The following is a 21,469-nucleotide window of genomic DNA, read 5'->3' as shown; positions in this document are numbered from 1 at the left end:
TTTGATGCAGCTCTCCATGCTACTCTATCCTGCGCAAGCTTCTTCATCTCCAAGTACCTACTGCATCCTACACACGTCTGAATCTGCTTAGTGTATTCTTCTCTTGGTCTCCCTCAACGACTTTTACCCTCTACGCTGCCCTCCAGCATAAATTGGTGATCCCTTGATGCCGCAGAATATGTCCTACCATCCGATCCCTTCTTCTAGTCTAGTTGTGCCACAAACTCCTCTTCTCCCAAATCCTATTCAACACCTCATTAGTTATGTGGTCTACGCATCTTATCTTCAGCATTCTTCCGTAGCACCGCATTTCGAAAGCTTCTATTCTCTTCTTCTCTAAACTATTTATCGTCCATGTTTCACTCCCATACATGGCTACACTCCATATAAATACTTTCAGAAACGACTTCGTGACACTTAAATCACTACTCGATGTTAACAAATTTCTCTTCTTCAGAAACGTTTTCCTTGCCATTGCCAGTCTACATTTTATATCCTCTCTACTTCGACCATCATCGGTTATTTTTATCCTCAAAAAGCAGAACTCCTTTACTACTTTAAGTGTCTCATTTCCTAATCTAATTCACTCAGCATCACCCAACTTAATTCGACTACATTCCATCATCTTCGTTTTGCTTTTGTTGATGTTCATCTTATACTCTCCTTTCAAGACACTGTCCATTCCGTTAAACTGCTCTTCCAAGTCCTTTGCTGTCTCTAACAGAATTACAATGTCATCAACGAACCTCAAAGTTTTTATTTCTTCTCCATACCTACTCCGAACTTTTCTTTTGTTTCCTTTACTGCTTGCGCAGTATACAGATTGAATAGCATCGGGGAGAGGCTGCAACGTTGTCTCACTCCCTTCCCAGCCACTGCTTCCTTTTCATGTCCCTTGACTTCCATCTGCTTTCTATGCAAATTGTTAATAGCCCTTCACTCCCTATATTTTACCCCTGCCACCTTCAGAATTTGAAAGAGAGTATTCGAGTCTACATTGTCAAAAGCTTTCTCCAAATCTACAAATTCTAGAAACGTAGTTTTTCGTTCCCTTAAACTTTGTTCTAAGATATGTCGTACGGTCAGTATTGCCTCAGGTGTTCCAACATTTCTACGGAATCCAAACTGATCTTCCCCAAGGTCAGCTTCTACCAATATTTCCATTCGTCTGTAAAGAATTGACGTTAGTATTTTGCAGCTGTGACTTATTAAACTGATAGTTAGGTAATTTTCACATCTGTCAAGACCTACTTTCTTTGGGATTGGAATTATTATATTCTTCTTGAAGTCTGAGGGCATTTCGCTTGTCTCATACATCTTGCTCACCAGATGGTAGAGTTTTGTCAGGACTGGCTCTCCCAAGGCTCTCAGTAGGTGTAATGGAATGTTGTCAACCCCCAGGGCCATGTTTCGACTTAGGTCTTTCAGTACTCTGTCATACTCTTCACGCAGTATCATATCTCCCATTTCACATTCTTCTCTTCTCTCCAAAGGTCTCTTTAACTTTCCTGTAGGCAGTATCTATCTTACCCCTCATGAGATACGCCTCTACATCCTTACATTTGTGCTCTAGCCATCCATGCTTAGCCAATTTGCACTTTCTGACGATCTCATTTTCGAGATGTTTGTATTCCTTTTTGCCTGCTTCACTTACTGCATTTTTGTATTTCCTCCTTTCATCAATTAAATTCAGTATCTCTTCTGTTACCCAAGGATTTCTACTAGCGATCGTCTTTTAACCTTCTTAATCCTCGTCTGCCTTCACTATTTCATTCCTCAAACTTACCCATTCCTCTTCTACTGTACTTCTTTCTCACATCCCTGTCAATTGTTCCCTTATGCTCCCCCTTAAACTTTGTACAAACTCTGGTTCTTTCAGTTTATCCAGGTCCCATCTCCTTAAATTCCCACTTTTTTGCAGTTTCTTCAGTTTTAATCTACAGTTCATAACCAATAGATTGTGGTCAGAGTCCATATCTGCCCCTGGAAATGTCTTACAATTTAAAATCTGGTTCCTAAATCTCTGTCTTACCGTTATATAATCTATCCGAAACTTTCTACTATCTCCAGGGTTCATCCATGTATCCAACCTTCTTTCATGATTCTTGAACCAAGTGTTAGTTATGATTGAGTTATGCTCTGTGCAAAATTCTACCAGGCGGCTTCCTATTTCATTTCTTAGCTCCAATCCATATTCACCTACTACGTTTCCTTCTCTTCCTTTTCCTACTGTCGAGTTCCAGTCACCCATGACTATTACATTTTCGTCTCCCTTCATTACGTGAGTAATTTCTTTTATCTCATCATACATTTCATCAATTTCTTTATCATCTGCTGACATAGTTGGCATATAAACTTGTACTACCGTAGTAGGCGTGGCCTTCGTGTCTATCTTGGCTATAATAATGCGTTCACTGTGCTGTTGGTAGTAGCTTACCCGCACTCCTATTTTTTATTCATTATTAAACCTACTCCTACATTACCTCAATTTAATTTTGTGTATTCACCTGACCAAAAGTCTTGTTTCTCCTGCTTCCGAACTTCACTAATTCCCACTATATCTAACTTTAACCTATCCATATTCCCTTTTTAAATTTTCTAATCTACCTGCCCGGTTAAGGGTTCGGAGATTCCACGCTCCGATCCGTAGAACGCCAGTTTTCTTTTCCTGATAACGACGTCCTTTTGAGTTGTCTCAGCCTGGAGATCCGAATGGGGGACTATTTTACCTCCGGAACATTTTACCCAAGCGGACGCCATCATCATTTAATCATACAGTAAAGCTGCATGCCCTCGGGAAAATTTACAGCTGTAGTTTCCCCTTGCTTTCAGCCGTTCGTAGTACCAAAACAGCAAGGCCGTTTTGGTTATTATTACAAGGCCACATCAGTCAATCATCGAGACTGTTGCCCCTGCAACCACTGAAAAGGCTGCTGCCCCTCTTCAGGAACCACACGTCTCTATTGCCTCTCAAAAGATACCCCTCCGTTGTGGTTGCACCTACAGTAGGGTTATCTGTATCGTTGAGGCACGCAAGCCTTCCCACCAGCGGCAAGGTCCATGTTCGTATTCCTTTGGAATTCTGGAACACAGCTTCTAAAGCTTTTTCTCTGCCCCTCTGCAGATGCGCCGCTACATGTGTTTCTCCCACCTGAGTCACATGGTCAGGTTACTGACTTACTGCAGCGCAGCTTCGCTTTTGCCCTTGTCCCTCTGGCCTTCATACTAAAACGACTCACACTGCTTGATCCACCTTACGCTCAAAGACATGCATTATATAGGAACGGTGTGTCAATTGCTCTCAGCAGACTGTCATCGCTTTTTGCCTTAGACAGGGTGTGCCAGCTGTCTTGTCCACCCAAAATATCTCTGGAACAATAACAGCTATTGGAAAACGACTTTCACCGGTATCAGTGTAGGGCTGAGGCCCATGAATGTACATATTTGGAAAAATTCTAAAACGAAAGCATATGTGTTTTTTAACACAAACTGTTTTTTTTTAAATGGACCTCCTATTTTTTCTTCAGCCATCCATAGCATGACCAAGCACATACACAATGGCGTTGATTGCATCGCAATATTCCCATTTCATCCCGAGATATTGAGACGCGAAGTTGACGCTTGAAACACTGGACATGCGCTGCTAGCGCACGTTCTGAGGCTCAGGCGTGAACCCTATGCTGCCCGTAATCGCGATGTGATTGACAAGTAAGTGTGCCTCTTGATACGTATGGAGGTGTGATTACACACGTCAATCACATCGCGATTACGGGCAGCATGGGGTTCACGCCTGAGCCTCAGCACGTGCGCTAGCAGCGCATGTCGAGTGTTTCAAGCGTCAACTTCGCGTCTCAATATCTCGGGATGTAATGGGAATATTGCGATGCAAACAACGCCGTTGTGTATGTGCTTTGTCATGCTATGGATTGCTGAAGAAAAAATATAGGTCCATTTAAAAAAACACAAGTTTGCGATAAAAAACACATAAGCTTTAGTTTTAGAATGTTTCCAAATATGTACATTCATGGGCCCCACCCCTACTTTGATACCGGTTAAAGTCGTTTTCCAATATGTGTCATTGTTCCAGAGATATTTTGGGTGGACAAGATAGCTGGGACGCCCTGCATACTGATAGGCAAATTTGCTCATAACCTCCGAATTACGTTAGGTGTCATATTCACCTTCTCGTTCTTATGTATAAAGCTCTCATGTAAGGTGAGAATCTGACCTTCATTTATTCTGCCACCTTATAATGTCTGTTTTCTGAATTAGTGTAGATTTTTATAGAGGACATTTTCCTTCTCCAAAAACATCATAACTCTTCAGGATAAAACATGTTTCATAATTCTACAACAGACTGACGTCAATGATATAATCTATTATTGTGTGCTTCTGTCCTTTGGCTCTTTTTGGAAATGGGAACGAACTGCCCTTTTTCCAGTCACTAGGTACTCTTTATTGTTCCAGCGATGTATCGGTGTAGATTAAACAGCTGGTTAGTCATTCTGTAACTTTTTGCAAGATTGTTGTTTGTGAGAAAATCGTGTTGTGCATCTTGTGAACTGGAGAATCACTTACCAGCTAGTGTCAAAATTCATCATCATGTGGCCTGTTGTGACTGTGGATTATCATTCCTCGATACTGCTGCTCTTTTGGATGTGGATCTCACGATTGTTACAGACACTGGAGTGCATTTTTCAATAGCAACTACCAGACCACATATATAAATGTGACCAGATATCAACAGGGAGATGGAACCTTTGGGGAGGAGGTGATGAAACTAAGACGTTGAGCCAGTTCACCCACGACATTCTTGACCTTACTTTTCTATCTAGAGTGCTGTGCAAGCTACATGTCGCTGACTTTGCCCAGGGATGTGCGTTCAGTTGAACGCTACTGTAGCGTGCATCACTGCACTCAGAGCATGAGAAGTGGCTTTATGCCCACTGTACTTGTACTGCAACATTTTATTTCGTTTTGAATTCTCTCTTTCTGTTGTCTAGTGATCTATCCGTTCCTCTTATTTTTTGGTATTGGTTAGATCACTTTTGTGTATGGTTCTGATATTACATTTCACTACGAGGGCGTGCTGAAAAGTAATGCCTCCTAATGTTTTATTCTGTCCTCAATATTAGCTGAGGTATTTCATGTCATGTTTATTACCTGGACGAATTTTCTGCTTTTGTGGACATAGGTTGCAACTCTCTGCCACTAGAGGGCTAGAAATGCTGGTGTGATGTATAACGTAACTATTTCGGAATACTGTGACACTCTCAGGATACCGACACATCAAGCACACTCTGCTCCAGCATGAGAATGTGAGACCACACATGACTGCTGCGACATTTGCAACAAGTCATCGCCCTGAGTTTGTTCTCATCGATCGTCATTCATATAATCCTGATTTGGTGCAATCCGATTTTCATCTGTTGCCAAATCTTAGAAAACACTTTAGAGGACTTCACATTGATAGAGATGACACAGTGCAAGCAGGACTGATGTTGTGGCCCCATCAACAAGGTCAGACATTCAATAGTGCTGGTATCAATAAACTGGTCTCTCATTGGGAGAAATGTGTTCATTGCAAGAGTGATGGAGTATATATATATATATATATATATATATATATATATATAACCAACTCCATCACTCTTGCAATGAACACATTTCTCCCAATGAGAGACCAGTTTATTGATACCAGCACTATTGAATGTCTGACCTTGTTGGGAGGTGTAGAAACTCAGTAACGTTCATTTCATTTAGAAGGCCTTTACAGTATTCACTCAGAAAATTTGGAGGTCTAACTTTTCACACCAAGCCCTTGAAACAAACAAAAATGTCCTTGCTTCCATATTATATTCATAGCCCCAAGACAATAGTGAGACTTAAATTACACTGCCTGGCAAAAAAGTGGCCCACACAGATGAGGAGGAGGAAACGAAGTTAAAGTTCAATGGATGAGAGTGACAGTAATTTTGTTTCACTGACAGGAAAACAGAGCCAAATTAGCAGTTTAAATCCATTTACCAGTATGACACTGGTCCCCCTTCACCTCCGCCCCTGTGGGTGAGTGCATGTACTGATACGGTTGAGTTGAGTGTCATGAAGTCATTCTATTCTCCTCTGGGCAAGATGACCCACAACTGTTGTTCCATGATATCCAGGTGGGACAGAGCTAATGTCTGGGCTGGTCCCAAGGGTGTACTATTGGGTCGGAAGATATGGGAAATTAGTGGTCATAGGAGTAACCCAACACCACACAGAAAGTTCATACAGACACGTTCCATTTGTGAACCAGTATTATCCTGTTGAAAAATGAACTATGATGCGTTTGCATGAGATGTATCACAAAAGGATGCAGGATATACATAATGTTCTGTGCTGCTGTCACAGCTTCCTCAATCACTACCAGCCGTGACCTGAAGTCATAACAGATGGCTCCCCACGTCATGTGGGTAGAAAGACACAGAATATTGCAGTGAGTTCATAATTTTTTCTAGAATGGCAGGCTCAGATGAGAAAGCATTATAATGTTCTTGATGTACAATATGGCGATTCTGCCTTGTGTTGGTCAGAGGTGGTCGACTGGAACCTACTCTCACGTTCCCATACAGTGCAAAATCGGATCAGTGTCACAAAGGAATGCCCCCCCTTACCTGGATATTGCACTCTACGATTAGCAGTCCCTATGGGGACCCAAAGAGCACCTACTTCCAGAGCCTGTAGAGTGCAGATAACGCTGTCCCAGATGAGAAAGCAGCATCTCAGTGTGCTTCACAGTGATCTGTCAACATCTTTCGGTGTTCACGCCCTTTATGTACCTTACCATGTCTGGTAACAACACTGAATAGGAATAACACTAATGCATTCTGATGGCAGTTTCACCTGTCTCAGTGAACTGCCACTCTAATTATCAACATACCCATCGATAGTGTGTACATGTACGAATTGATATCGACATCTGAGAACGTCTTTTTGGTGCTTCACTGTTTAGTCATGCCATATAAATATAGCGGCCAATGGTCTAGCCGCAGTGGCAACACCGGTTCAGGTGAGATCTGTCTGGCTTGGCTAGCACTTGGATGGGTCACCATCTGGGTCGGCCAGGGCTTTTTGCAAGTGGGATGCACTCAGCCCTTGTGAGGCCAGTTAAGGAGCTACTTGATTGGGAATTAGTGGCACTGGTCACGAAAACTGACAACAGCTGGAAGAGCTGTGCACTGACCAATGCCCCTCCGTATCTGCATCCTGTGACGCCTCAGGGCTGAGGATGACACGGCGGCCAGTCGAGGGCTGAGGATGACACAGCGGCCAGTCGAGGGCTGAGGATGTCACAGCAGCCAGTCGATGGCTGACGATGACACAGCGGCCAGTCGATGGCTGAGGATGACACAGCGGCCAGTCGAGGGCTGAGGATGTCACAGTGGCCAGTCGATGGCTGAGGATGACACAGCGGCCAGTCGAGGGCTGAGGATGTCACAGCGGCCAGTCGAGGGCTGAGGATGACACAGCGGCCAGTCGAGGTCTGAGGATGTCACAGCGGCCAGTCGATGGCTGAGGATGACACAGCGGCCAGTCGATGCTGAGGATGACACAGTGGCCAGTCGAGGGCTGAGGATGACACAGTGGCCAGTCGATGGCTGAGGATGACACAGTGGCCAGTCGATGGCTGAGGATGACACAGTGGCCAGTCGAGGGCTGAGGATGTCACAGCGGCCAGTCGATAGCTGAGGATGACACAGCGGTCAGTCGATGGCTGAGGATGACAGAGCAGCCAGTTGATGGCTGAGGATGACATAGCGGCCAGTCGATGGCTGAGGATGACACAGCGGCCAGTCGAGGGCTGAGGATGACACAGCGGCCAGTCGAGGGCTGAGGATGACACAGCGGCCAGTCGAGGGCTGAGGATGACACAGTGGCCAGTCGATGGCTGAGGATGACACAGTGGCCAGTCGAGGGCTGAGGATGTCACAGCGGCCAGTCAATGGCTGAGGATGACACAGCGGTCAGTCGATGGCTGAGGATGACACAGCAGCCAGTTGATGGCTGAGGATGACACAGCAGCCAGTTGATGGCTGAGGATGACATAGCGGCCAGTCGATGGCTGAGGATGACACAGCGGCCAGTCGAGGGCTGAGGATGACACAGCGGCCAGTCGAGGGCTGAGGATGACACAGCGGCCAGTCGAGGGCTGAGGATGACACAGTGGCCAGTCGATGGCTGAGGATGACACAGTGGCCAGTCGATGGCTGAGGATGACACAGTGGCCACTCGAGGGCTGAGGATGTCACAGCGGCCAGTCGATGGCTGAGGATGACACAGCGACCAGTCGATGGCTGAGGATGACACAGCAGCCAGTCGTGGGCTGAGGATGTCACAGCGGCCAGTTGAGGGCTGAGGATGACACAGCAGGCCAGTCGAGGGCTGAGGATGTCACAGCGGCCAGTCGATGGCTGAGGATGACACAGCAACCAGTTGATGGCTGAGGATGACATAGCGGCCAGTCGATGGCTGAGGATGTCACAGCGGCCAGTCGATGGCTGAGGATGACACAGCGGCCAGTCGATGGCTGAGGATGTCACAGCAGCCAGTCGAGGGCTGAGGATGACACAGCGGCCAGTCGAGGGCTGACAATGACACAGCGGCCAGTCGAGGGCTGAGGATGACACAACGGCCAGTCGATGGCTGAGGATAACACAGTGGCCAGTCGATGGCTGAGGATGACACAGCGACCAGTCGATGGCTGAGGATGACACAGCGGTCAGTCGAGGGCTGAGGATGTCACAGCGGCCAGTTGAGGGCTGAGGATGACACAGTGGCCAGTCGAGGGCTGAGGATGTCACAGCGACCAGTCGAGGGCTGAGGATGTCACAGCAGCCAGTCGATGGCTGAGGATGACACAGCGGCCAGTCGAGGGCTGAGGATGTCACAGCGGCCAGTCGATGGCTGAGGATGACACAGCGGCCAGTCGATGGCTGAGGATGACACAGCGGCCAGTCGATGGCTGAGGATGACACAGCGGCCAGTTGAGGGCTGAGGATGTCACAGCGGCCAGTCGATGGCTGAGGATGACACAGCGGCCAGTCGATGGCTGAGGATGACTCAGCGGCCAGTCGATGGCTGAGGATGACACAGCGACCAGTCGAGGGCTGAGGATGACACAGTGGCCAGTCGAGGGCTGAGGATGACACAGCGGCCAGTCGAGGGCTGAGGATGTCACAGTGGCCAGTCGGTACCACTGGGACTTCATTACCTGTTCAGACGGTGTTTGTTTGTTTTTGTGTCGATGTATCATTATCCCCTCCATTCAGAAGTAAATCTAAGTTGGAATAGTCCTAATGCAATTCTTTTCAAACCGTAATTATTGGTGGTCACCAAGATAGCGCAGCGGCTAGAGAATATCCTTGATTTAAAGGCAGATCCCAGGAAATTCTGTCTAGGTGATAGTTGATGATTAGGACCGATAAGGGGATGGCAGTTTAACCCGTCTGGCGACCTCTTGTTGCTCTCTCTTGTTAGACGGACATAGCTTTTTGTGGGAAAAGCCGTTTCGGGTGGCAATAGCAACAGCGCTTACGCTAGCAGATTGCACTTTTCTTTCTGGCACCGAGTTTTCAAATACGACCTAGCAGGGTCACCGAGCCTAACATTTGTCGGTGTCCAGCGAAACTTATATGCTAGGATTTTAATGTTATATCTCAATGAACATGTTGCAATTATTACGTTTTATTTGCAAACAATGTGACTTTTAAATTGTGATTGTAGTGTCCCCCAAGCATTATTTACTAGATTCACTTTTGTACTCTACTTTTATGCACGAACATAGCTTGTAAATTACTTTTGATGTTTGTGGTACCATTTAATTTAACTGTTGACGACTATCATTAACCGAGATTGAATATCAAGAATGATTATCAGTGATACTACTTTCACATGAAATTTATTTATTTATTTATTTATTTATTTATTTAACCTGGCAAGATTAGGGCCATCAGGCCCTCTCTTACATCTAACCAGGCATTCTACTTATTTTACAGTCATATGTTTCAGTAGGCATGTTAAACTACATCTAATACAAAAAGTGAGATAAACAATTAGAAAGGTACACCTCGAAAAATACATTATTCAAGAGAAAGATTTAAGATAGGAGTGCTGGCAGCAGGGAGTATGAGGGAGACTCATGGTGAAGCGAGGAGAAGAATAGAGAGACATGATGAAACATAATTAAGGAAAATATAAAGGAAAAGGAGACTGCATGTCTAATAGAGATAGATGAAGAGGAAGGCATCTCAGGAGCAAGATAGGAGACACTAGCTTTGCTATTTGACAGATGAGAGGATTTGCCTTGCACATTAATTTTGTGGAGACTTTTATGCGGATGATAGTAGGAAATGCTTCAACTTCTTCTTAAAAGCAACAGGAGATTGAATTTTCCTCAAGGTAAGGGGCAGTTTGTTCCAGAGGCGGACAGCGGCAACTGAGAAGGAGTTTGCAAAAGTTTTTGTTTTGTGAGTGGGCACAGTTAGGATACCAGATAAGAGTGACCTCGTGTTTCGATTATGATGGTATGACAGGATTTTAATCTCTGAAGCTAGGTACTGGGGTGCTTGCGCGATGAGGAGTCGGTGAAGTAGACATAGAGTGTGGTAGTCACGCAGTTTGTCCGGCCGCAGCCACCCTAGCTCGGAGTATGAAGCACTAACATGATCATATCGGCGAATGTTGCAGGTGTAACGCACACAGGCATTCATGGTTAGCTCTAGCCGTCTTTTGTTTTCACTACTCATGCCTTGTTGAATCACATCACAATAGTGGAGGTTCGGTAGAACGAGTGCTTGCACGAGCTGGCGTTTCAAGTCCTGTGGGAATATGTTCCGAAACTTTTTGAGAGCATAGAGACAAGCAGACGTTTTTCGGCACACTGCGACTGTATTCTCCGCCCAGTTGAGATGCTCGTCCAAAGTTACACCCAAGTTCTTCACTGTTTTCTGATATGGTATTGGAGTACCTTCGAGCAGAATAGGAGGTAGCCGTTCGCGGAAATCTGAACTTATTAATTTCTGATGGGCTATTAAGATTACTTGCGTCTTTTTTGCATTTAATTTAAGCCCCAGGTTTTTCGCCCATGTCACTACTGAAGACAGATCATCATTCATCAGAGCGATTGCAGTGTTTACGTCTTCAGGTCTGACGCTGAGATAGAGCTGGAGGTCGTCGGCATAGAAATGATGTTTACAGGAGGACAAAACCGACGAAATATCGTTGACATATAAAGAAAACAAAAGTGGTCCTAAGACTGATCCTTGTGGCACTCCCGAAGAAACATGTTTCCAGGAAGATTTTTCATTTGCGCAGACAACACATTGCTGTCTGTCTTTTAAGTAGCTTTCAAACCATCTCATTGCACTATCAGAGAAATTAAGCTGTTGCATTTTTCTGAGTAATATGTCAAAGTTAACAGTGTCAAAAGCTTTGCTGAAGTCCAGTAGCGTCAATATTGTTGCCTTTCGATTGTCGATGGCATATTTCAGGTCATCAGTTACTTTAATTAGAGCAGTGTTTGTGCTGTGATGTTTACGGAAACCAGATTGAAATTTGTCATATAGACTGAATTCATGCAAGTGTTCAGTGATTTGGTCATGAACAATATATTCCAGCGCTTTGGAAACAGCAGGCAGTATGCTAATTGGTCGGTAATCACTAGGCAGTTGCGGGTTTTCGACCTTAGGGATGGGTCGAATTATGCTTCTTTTCCATGCAGTGGGGTATATTCCGTTCACGAGGGAAAAATTAAATATGTCAGTTAAGACAGGTACTAATATATCGGCAACATTCTTAATCATGGTTATACCGATACTGTCGTTGCCTATTGCATCAGAAGAGATTCTCATTATTGCTTTTCTTGCCGTATTTGTTGTTACATGTTTTAGATGAAAGGTATCGTTGTTAGTTATCCTGTTTGGGGATTCTTGTGGACGGAAATCATCAGCCGTGCTGGTATTCAGAGGTGCAGAGAAGAATTCATTTAATTCGTTAGCTGACACATGAAAAGTAGTTTCCGATTTTGCCTTTCCGACCCCCAAGCTACGGAGATTCTTCCATAGAGTCGTGGGTGTCAAATCGCTGCATACGAGGGAGCGAGCGTGCCTGATTTTGGCATTGCGAATGCATTGTTTCACTCTGTTCCGTAGCTTTCTATATTCTTCAAAACGTTCGGGTTTCGGATCTGCCTTGAAACGCCTGTGGGCAGCATCCCTATTAGTCATCATTTGACGTAATTCAGCTGTCAGCCATGGAGCAGGAGATTTTCTTACACGGACTGTGCGCACAGGTGCATGTTTGTCATAGAGGGCAGTGAGTTTATCACCAAGTTCATTAATTTTGCCGTCGATTGTAGGTTCTCTGATTATTTGATGCCATGAGATTTCTGAGCAATCGGCTGTTAGAGCGTCAAGGTCAATACGTTTCATGTTCCTACAAGTTATGTAACGCGATTTGATCCTTGGGGGCTGCACAGAGTAGGCCAGGAATATTACATCATGTGCTGAGAGGCCAGGGGCCGATGATTGACCAACATCTCTTACTTTGTCAGTCTGTTTCGTTGCGATCACGTCTATAAGAGTATGACTGTGCGCCGTATGGTGTGTAGGTTGTAATGGAAGAATGTTCATGCTATTGCAACTAAACAATCTTCTTAGGTTTATTGCGGAGGGAGTGTCTCTTAGCAGGTCTATGTTCAAGTCACCCATTACGATGACATGTTCGTATTGACACTGAAGTGAATGTAATTCCGACTGGAAGGAACTCATTGAGCTTATTTTTGGCGGCTTGTACACGACGCCAGTCAAGAATTTCCGACTTTGTATATTTATTTCAATGAACATGAATTCAGCCTCTTTTTCTTCAGCAGGATTTGACGTACATAAGACTTTCGCTTTGAGATCTGTTCGTATATATGCGCCGACCCCGCCACCTCGCTTTTTTGATCTGTCTGCCCTAAGAAATGTGTACCCTGGGAGATGAATAGATGCAGAGGATATGTGTGGTTTCAACCACGTTTCGGATAAGAGGATTACGTGGTAGTTTAGTTGGTGGAAGAGGAGGCTAAGTTCTTCGTAATGCGCAGGTAAAGACTGAATGTTGCAGTGAGCTGCTAAAAGCTCGGACGCGTTCCGCTGAGCAGCCTGGAGTAGGGTGGCAGACTGGTTTGTCCCTTTGTTAGGCACTACCTGCCGCGAGGGGCACTGACCGGTGTTTCCGCCAAGTGACATATTCCAGGGGTGTCCGAGATTTTGCGCGCCCTGTTTGTGACTCCGCGAGAGCCGAAAGAAAAGCGACTGCAAGAGATTTCCTGAGGTTGCGGGAGTATAGAAAATGGATTAGTGGTATTCGGTGCAGGGAGAATATGACCAAAATGGTGACAGCTGTGTGTCACTGAGTATCCTATGTCGTAAGAGGAAAAGTGTAATTAGAGTATTTGAAACAGCTTAGGGTGGAAATAAGGGAAAGAGGAGTGATTTAAGAGGCCGATGCCGCCAGCAGAGAGAAGAAAGCTTAATATTTAATAGAGTATCGTAGGAAGCTAGAATTAAATTGAAATTTGCTAAAGTGATACTGATAGTAATTTTTGTTATGCACAATTTAAACCGAAGAGATGGTTGACTAATGAACTAAAGGAGAGACAAATAATTGCAATAGAACTATTACAGAATGGAAGAGAATAAACTGAGAAAATGAAAAAAGTATTAGCAGTAACTAAAACTAAGCAATGGCTACAGCTAAAGACACAAAAATAGTAAAAAGTTAATACAGTTACAAAAACAATTAGTTGAAGGTACAAATAATTGAAAAGTTAATAAGTTACAAAAACAATTAGTTGAAGGTACAAATAATTAAAAAGTTAATACAATTACAAGACTATATCTGAGTATAGGACTGTTAAAATTTGAAAATGGTGTTAAGTTTGACTTTTGGCTCGAGTAGGTTCACTTAATACTATTTAGTTCTGTCATGTTTGTGACTGTCTTCTTTCCAGCTGCAGTCTTAATGATTACTCTGCCATCCTGAGTCCACACATTCTGAAGACCGAAATGGGATATGGAACTGTTTAAAATCTTTAGCCGCTCGTGTGTCAGATCTTCCCTTATTGTAATCCCTGTCCTTGCTAACTTCTTCTTCTGGGTAAAGATCTCAGCCCTTTTTCGGTACGACACAAATTTAATAATTATTGGACGAGGTTTGGTAGCACCTGGTAGTTTTCGTCCCACCCGGTGGCTCCTGTCAATGTCTGCCTTGGTCACTTCGACGCCTAATTTTTCACGCGCAACCTGTATAAGCAGGTTGTCCGTGTCTTCTTCTTTATTTTCTGCTACTCCAAACAGTCGTAGACTATTTCGCCTTTGGTACTGTTCTAGCTCGTCTGTGGCGGCAGATAGTTTCACTTCCAACTCACGTGCCTTTTTCTCGTATTCAGACACAGACTTTTTTAGTGCTGTAATTTCGGCAGTATTGGCCTCAACAGTTTCACGCATTTTGGCCAATACTGCTACCGTTACAGTATCTGATATGGTGCCTGCTATCAGATCGAGATTGTTTTTATCGCGAAGCGCAGCGTTTACCTCAGAGCGAACCAACTCCGCTATACCGGGAGCCGCGGCCGCACCTTCCGCCAGGAGCAGGCCCGCCGCACCTGCTGCTTCCCCGCTGCTGGACGCGCTGCTGTTGATTCTTCTGTTTACCATTTTCTCGCAGATATTGGCGGAGCACAGAAAAAAATATCACTACTGCACAGAACACTGTTGTTTACACGATTTCCACTTCTACTAGACAACACCACCTGCGAGAACACCTTCGAATTCGACTAAATTTCGCGAGCCGAACTTAACACGTGTTACACTGCAGCCGCCATGAGCGGAAAATAAATTTATATAAAATTTTTAAAGGAAAATTGTTATTATTTTCCGCTGAACAGGATCACTTAGGCCCTACAACTCTTACGATATACTTCATGTAATATTAATAAATGGATTGGAAAGTATTTTGAAATTATTTGAATCCTTTTTATGACACAGAGAAGATTGATACTAAGATGAAATATGACCCTTTTTTAGCATTCTCATACATCATATACCTTTACTTTTGCCTAATATTAAAATTAAGTAATCTCTACTCTCTGCCTTATGAAATGAAACACTTTAACTAGCAGAGTAGAGAGGCAGCTAATTAGGTTACTGAACACATAAGTTATAGTTGATCCTGGATACCAACACGTAGATATGTTTAGGCGCAATCAAATCCTTACGGTAAGAACTGTATATCATTTTTAACGTTGTCATAAACCATAAAATTTGCTTTTGTACACTACCTTTAAATTATTTTAATCTTATTCTTTGTCTTTCTTAAAGGAACACTTTAATTAACAGTGAAGGGATGAGTCTCATTAGAATACTGAACACATGGCTAATAATTTACCCTGAAAACTGACAAGTAGATACTGTTAGACAGAATGAAATCTTTACACTACAACAGTTACTCGGCGAACGCTTACAGCAAAATAAACTCAGTGCACATTCCCATTTTTCCACATAAGCCGTTTCCGTACAATATCCTTTTAAATCACCTACTATCCGCAATTACTCATCACGGAGCATCTTAGTTCTCTGTACGATACGCCCGCCATTAAAACTTCTCGCTCCTCCGTGATATAATAAATACTCTTTCCTCCTCTCTAGCCAACTGCTTCCAACTCGTTCGATCGCTTGAACTCTACTCAGTTACAAAAAGCCTCTGGTAGCCAAAGCGTACACATCACTCTCTCAGCCATGTAGAGGTGTGTACACTCGCAAACATACCACATGTAGTGTTATTTCTCATGATATATTCACGTTTCTTCACCGCTTCTCACGATATGAACATTTTTCACCACGATCAATCAACGCGATCGTCCGTGTTGTTGAGGACTTCGTCGCAGGCGTCAAGATGGCGAAAGCCTGCCACTGAGGCTTCGCGTTCTAAGTGGAGCAGGGAGAGCCTTTAAAAATCGCCTGTGACGCTTACTATTCACGAGGTATAAATGATCTACGTGATTTACTGTAACGTAAGACAACCGCCAGCCGCTATTTGCATAACCGTGTGAGATGCTATAGCCTACAGGCTAGGTAACACGGCATTATTTTTAACTGTTGCTCCTCATTGGTAGTATTTCTCTCTAACTGTCGTCTGAACACTATGGCGGTTTCGTTGATACCATTTTGATAGTCTTAAATTATACTGTTGGTTGATCACTGTGAATACTGCTACCGAATACTAACGGACGAATTATTTCCCGTTTCAGTAGTTAATATTCATTTTCCCCGTATTGCACCTCTTACATTCCGTATACGCTCCAACTAAGTAGTCGTAATTGGGCTCGCCCCATTGTTACACTCTGCGGAGGACCTTCGTAATCACCTACATTCCATGATAGGTTTTTGTTTATCTGCAGCCTGAGTGATTGGTTCATGCCTGTAAATACGACTGACCAGTTGTTTGAAGAGTCACACAAACCGGCATCAGCTTCTTTGGGTTCCAGTTATTAGAGGAAATGGGAGGCAGTCGAGGTACATCACCAAAATGAATATTTGCACTGACCACGTCATTTGAGCTAGGCACTGAGGATCGGCGAAGTTCCCTCCCTGACAATAACTTCTTTGAAGATAAGAATGCATATTTCCGACTTACGGGCTCTACCAATGATCCAATCTGAAAGAGAACGTGGACTTCTTTTAAACTTATTTCTTGGCCTTTTAGCCAGAGAAGCGACTAATGAAAAATTTCGTGCACAATATCGTACATTCGACATAGGTAAATTATTAAAGTACGCTAACACTAGTTACACTTCATGGTACACTTTATTCATTCAACACAGTCCATGTGTGACACTTCTCACACTGGATTCCGTGTGTCTGGTTTACAACTGTGCATTCGATTCTTGAAGAATATACAGGGCAATACTGACGTAGTACACTGCGGACAGCTGCCGAAACAGGTCCACAGAGGTATGTTGCTAAATTCCTAAAATGATCTAAGAAACTTGCTCCTATGTCTGCCGTAATGCGAACATCCAAGTATCACGTCGTTGAGGTTGGCAATCTCAACTTAGAAAGAATGGACATGACTAAACTTTCATGCTATAAAGATGTTAAGGGTAAGTGCCTCGATCTAGCCGGATACGTGCTATAGTAGTAGCAGCATTATTTCTAGAAAGTTTTGCTTGAGAAATTCAGATTTTTAGCAGATTGTTCGGCAGTACTGCAGCATAATGTCTTCCTTTGCTGAGAGATGTAACACATCTGTAACCATTCTAGAAACCGTGTTTCTTCACACCTGCAAGGAAATCTATATGATAAATGAAAAGCACAATACTGTGTACGGTATAGGACCTTGTCGAACAGTGGTTCGTCAAATTGCGCCCCGTGTGCTGTATGCGGCGTCCCACGGTTTTCAGCCGTTCAAAAATGGTCTCACTATGCGATGTAACATCTGAGGTCATCAGTACCCTAGACTTAAAACTACTTAAATCTAACTAACCTAAGGACATCACACACATCCATGCCCGAGGCAGGATTCGAACATGCGACCACAGCAGCAGCGTGGTTCCGGACTGATGCGCCTAGAACCGCTAGGCCACCGCCGCCGGCTTTTCAGCCGTATTTTACGATAATCTGCATCTGGCCACTAAAAGCTGGATCTATTAACGTCACCTAACGTTAAGGCTGCGTTCACACTGCCGGCCGGGCCGGGCCGGGATGACTCGTACTAGGTCGGCTCGTGGCTAGCCAGCTCAGGCCGACGTGTAGTGCATCCACATTGCGCGCCGCGCCGAGCCGGGACGGCGAAATGGGGGAAAATCCACTTCTACGATTTTCATGTTTTAAAAATTCTTAGCGGTATATAAGACTTCGCCACATCGTTTTATGAACTTATATTTTCCTTAAAAGCGTTACTTACGTCGTGAAAAAGGAAAAAGTCTACTTTTGGTTTCACGTGATTTCTTAGTTTCGTAACGCTTCCCAACCGACTTTGAATAAAGTATGCGCCCAAAAAATCTGATTTTTGTACACATGGTAGTGAAACATCTTAGCTTCGTATTGAATCATTTATCTTTCCATATTTCTTTACAGTAATTGTGAAATGATGCTATTTGTCAACGTTGTGCACTTGATTTACAAATCTTGTAGTGAAAAAGTTATGTAGCGGGTAGCTTACTGTTAGACCCGTTTTAGACCATACATTGTTGGGAATGAAATGTAGCTAAAAGTACCAAAAAGTTTTTGAAATGATAATGACACTGATATCTGTCTCTGGTCACAAGTAGTGCGAGCTACTCAGTGGCGTCAGTGCCGCGTCCGCAAGCCACGGAGTTCGCGCGGTTACAGCTTGGTGTAGTGTAGTCATATCATGCAGGGCAGGAAAGAACTAATTACTGGTGATAAGCGCAGACCTAGTGTCGGTCCCTCGTATTATTTTAATGGTCTTATTGTCTAGATAAAGTGTCTAGATAGAAGTGTCAATGACATAGGTCTGATAAAATTTGATGTAAAACTAGTCACAAAAACAAACTGGAGATTTGTGATACGTTTACTGCAGAAACTGAAGCGCAGTTCTGTAGTCTCGTTGTTTACTTTAACAGAAAAAATAATGGAGAGTTAATGAAACTACTGTAGATCGACACAGATGCGCGTTTCATTGTTCTTCATTGTTTTGTTTCTTCCTTGGTGGCCTGCGCTGCACTGTCAAGGTAATCTTCACTCTTTGGCTAAATGGCTGTTAGCTGCCGGAGGCCAAATAAATAAATAAAAAAAATCCCCACCCTTCCACAGCTGACAACCATGTCAGTAGAAAACGCAGTTGCAGTCAACAGTTGCCTGCCTTCATCTAGTCTGGGCTGTTGTGCAGAACAATGTCTTCACTCTTTTATTGATATTGTTTTGACTCTGCAGTAACTCGTCGAGTTTTGAAGTACAGAAGAACTAGGAGGTTATGGATTCATCCAATTAATAGCGACAGACATTTAGGAGAGTTTTTTTCTTTACATGAAGAACTTAAAAACTATCCTGAAAATTTTTATTCATATTACAAAATGAAGCATAATACATTGAGAGAGAAGGATGCAATGTTGAAGCTGAAAAGTTTTGTAACAATGCTGATATGCAGACAGCTGGTACCACATTCAACAGAAATTGCACATTAAGTTCGAAAACTGTCAGGAAACTTCTGTTGAATATTTCGTTAAAAGTGCAACTTAAAATAATTAAAAAACGTTTCAAAAATTAATTTTGGAATTGAAAGTACTTAGCTATTTACTGTATTTTTGTGTATCTCGTTTCATTGTAAATAAAACAAATAAAATTATAAAGGAAAATAATTTATATTTGTGTGTACTATCTGAAACACACTCCTTGGTCACTTCGTTCCATAATCTGGAAACTGCATCATTACTGTCATACTAACCGAATTTCTGATACCAAATTAATGGACATAAGTTAATGTCATGTATGTGTTATTCTGCATTCATTGAAGTAAGAACGTCGCAAGAAAATGTCACAGACAACAGCTTATAGTAACGTTCCACAGCATGACTTTACAGTGCACTGTCATCTGGTTCAAAAATGGTTCAAATGGCTCTGAGCACTTAACATCTATGGTCAGCAGTCCCCTAGAACTTAGAACTACTTGAACCTAACTAACCTAAGGACATCACACTAGTCATCACGAGGCAGAGAAAATCCCAGACCACCCTGACCCCGCCGGGCAACGAACCCGGGAACCCAGGCGCGGGAAGCGAGAACGCTACCGCACGACCACAAGCTGCGGACTGTCATCTGGTAGGGACACATTTCCGTCCCTCAGTGACACTCATATCTGCCTCCGTTTACAAGTAAATGCGAACTATTCAGTGGCGGCAATGCCGCGATCGCTGGCAAGCTATTGTTGTAAATGCATGTAAATACGGTAGATTAAATAAATGAAATACAAGTAATTTCGCATGTATCATTATAATCAACGTAATTTTTCCTCACTGATTGTGAAATGTGAGGTAACATCTTAAAATAAAAGACGTGTGCAGTCACACTTGTGATGCAGGCAGAAGCGAGACGTGTGATGCGTGTACTGCAGAAGCTGTAGTGCTGCTCCACAGGCTCGCGCCTGCGGTCGGCTCGCGCCGGCAATATTAAAACACTCGGGATGTCGCCGGCTCGGCCCCGGGAGGCTCACGCCGTGTCGGCGCGGCCCGGCCGCCAGTGTGAACGCCGCAGTTCAAAACCGTGTGTCTGATATCAAAGAGGACGGCGGCCCGGCCAGGCTCGGCTCGGCCCGGCCGGCAGTGTGAACGCAGCCTAGGAGTTTCTTAAGAGTGTTGTTTTTCTGCTCAGTAATACGCGAAAATACTTAGAGAGATAGTAATATTTGAAGATTTTCTTAATTGCGATAGACGTTGTTGAATTCGCCTGTGACCTATGTAAAGTTGGTTGCATACCTCAGAGGCGCGGTCATTGTGAGGTTAGAAGATGTAAGAGGGGGAGAGAGTTATTATTTCTCTTCCAGTACTGACTACTAGCGTTCGCGTGTGAGTCGTACCGATCAACTGTTGTGGTAAAAATTTCATACGTAAGTCACGCGGGTATGTTAAAAGTGCATTATAGAGATGGTCATCTCCAAGGGCAGTAGATATTTCTAGAAACGAACATGGAGTTAAATTAAGGCCGTTGTAATACAACGCAGTCAGTAGAAGAAAAATAGCATTAAAACATTTAGTAGGTATTTGTATAATAAATTTAAATTTAAGTACAATTACTGTTATTAATCAACTAACCATCCGCATCCGATCACCCAGAGAACGTAACAACACTTCGTCAAGCAACTAGTGTCACAACAGGGGGTCGATGAGGGTGGCAGCGATATGGAATAGACAACAGCACACGCGAAGTGCGCGGAATGGTGGCGATGTTTAACGATACTTGTGGGCCGGCGGCCAATTAATCCCGACCACACCCACAATGCCATCCGCTCATTTCCATTTTTGTAGCTGGTCTGTTGGGGCTCGTAAGATACTAATTTATGTGGGTTCCCTATTAGTAATAATGTCGGTACATAAGCAGCCGCAGGTGCCAACCCACAATGTCAGTATTGGCTCTTGACTAAGGGAGTTTGACTACCACTGCTGTAGAACATTTTATTTTGCTTTTCAGTTACTATTGTTTCTCCACAAAGAAATGACGGAAGAATCCGTTAACATAAAATCTAAATAAGAAAGACAAGTGTAGTAAGGTTGACAATCGGTAAAAGTCCATGTCTCCAGGTGGTTCATCAACGCGTTGGATGAGGTACCAAGAGTGGCTCTTGGTCCAACTAGAACACTTATCTTGGCTTTCATACTTTTAGACAAACTTAATTACGGCAAGAACGTTGTGGATAATGTCACAGTTCC

The sequence above is a fragment of the Schistocerca gregaria genome, chromosome 7 (genome assembly GCF_023897955.1).
Source record: "Schistocerca gregaria isolate iqSchGreg1 chromosome 7, iqSchGreg1.2, whole genome shotgun sequence".
Lineage (NCBI taxonomy): Eukaryota > Metazoa > Arthropoda > Insecta > Orthoptera > Acrididae > Schistocerca > Schistocerca gregaria.
Note: the sequence above shows the minus strand (reverse complement) of the source record.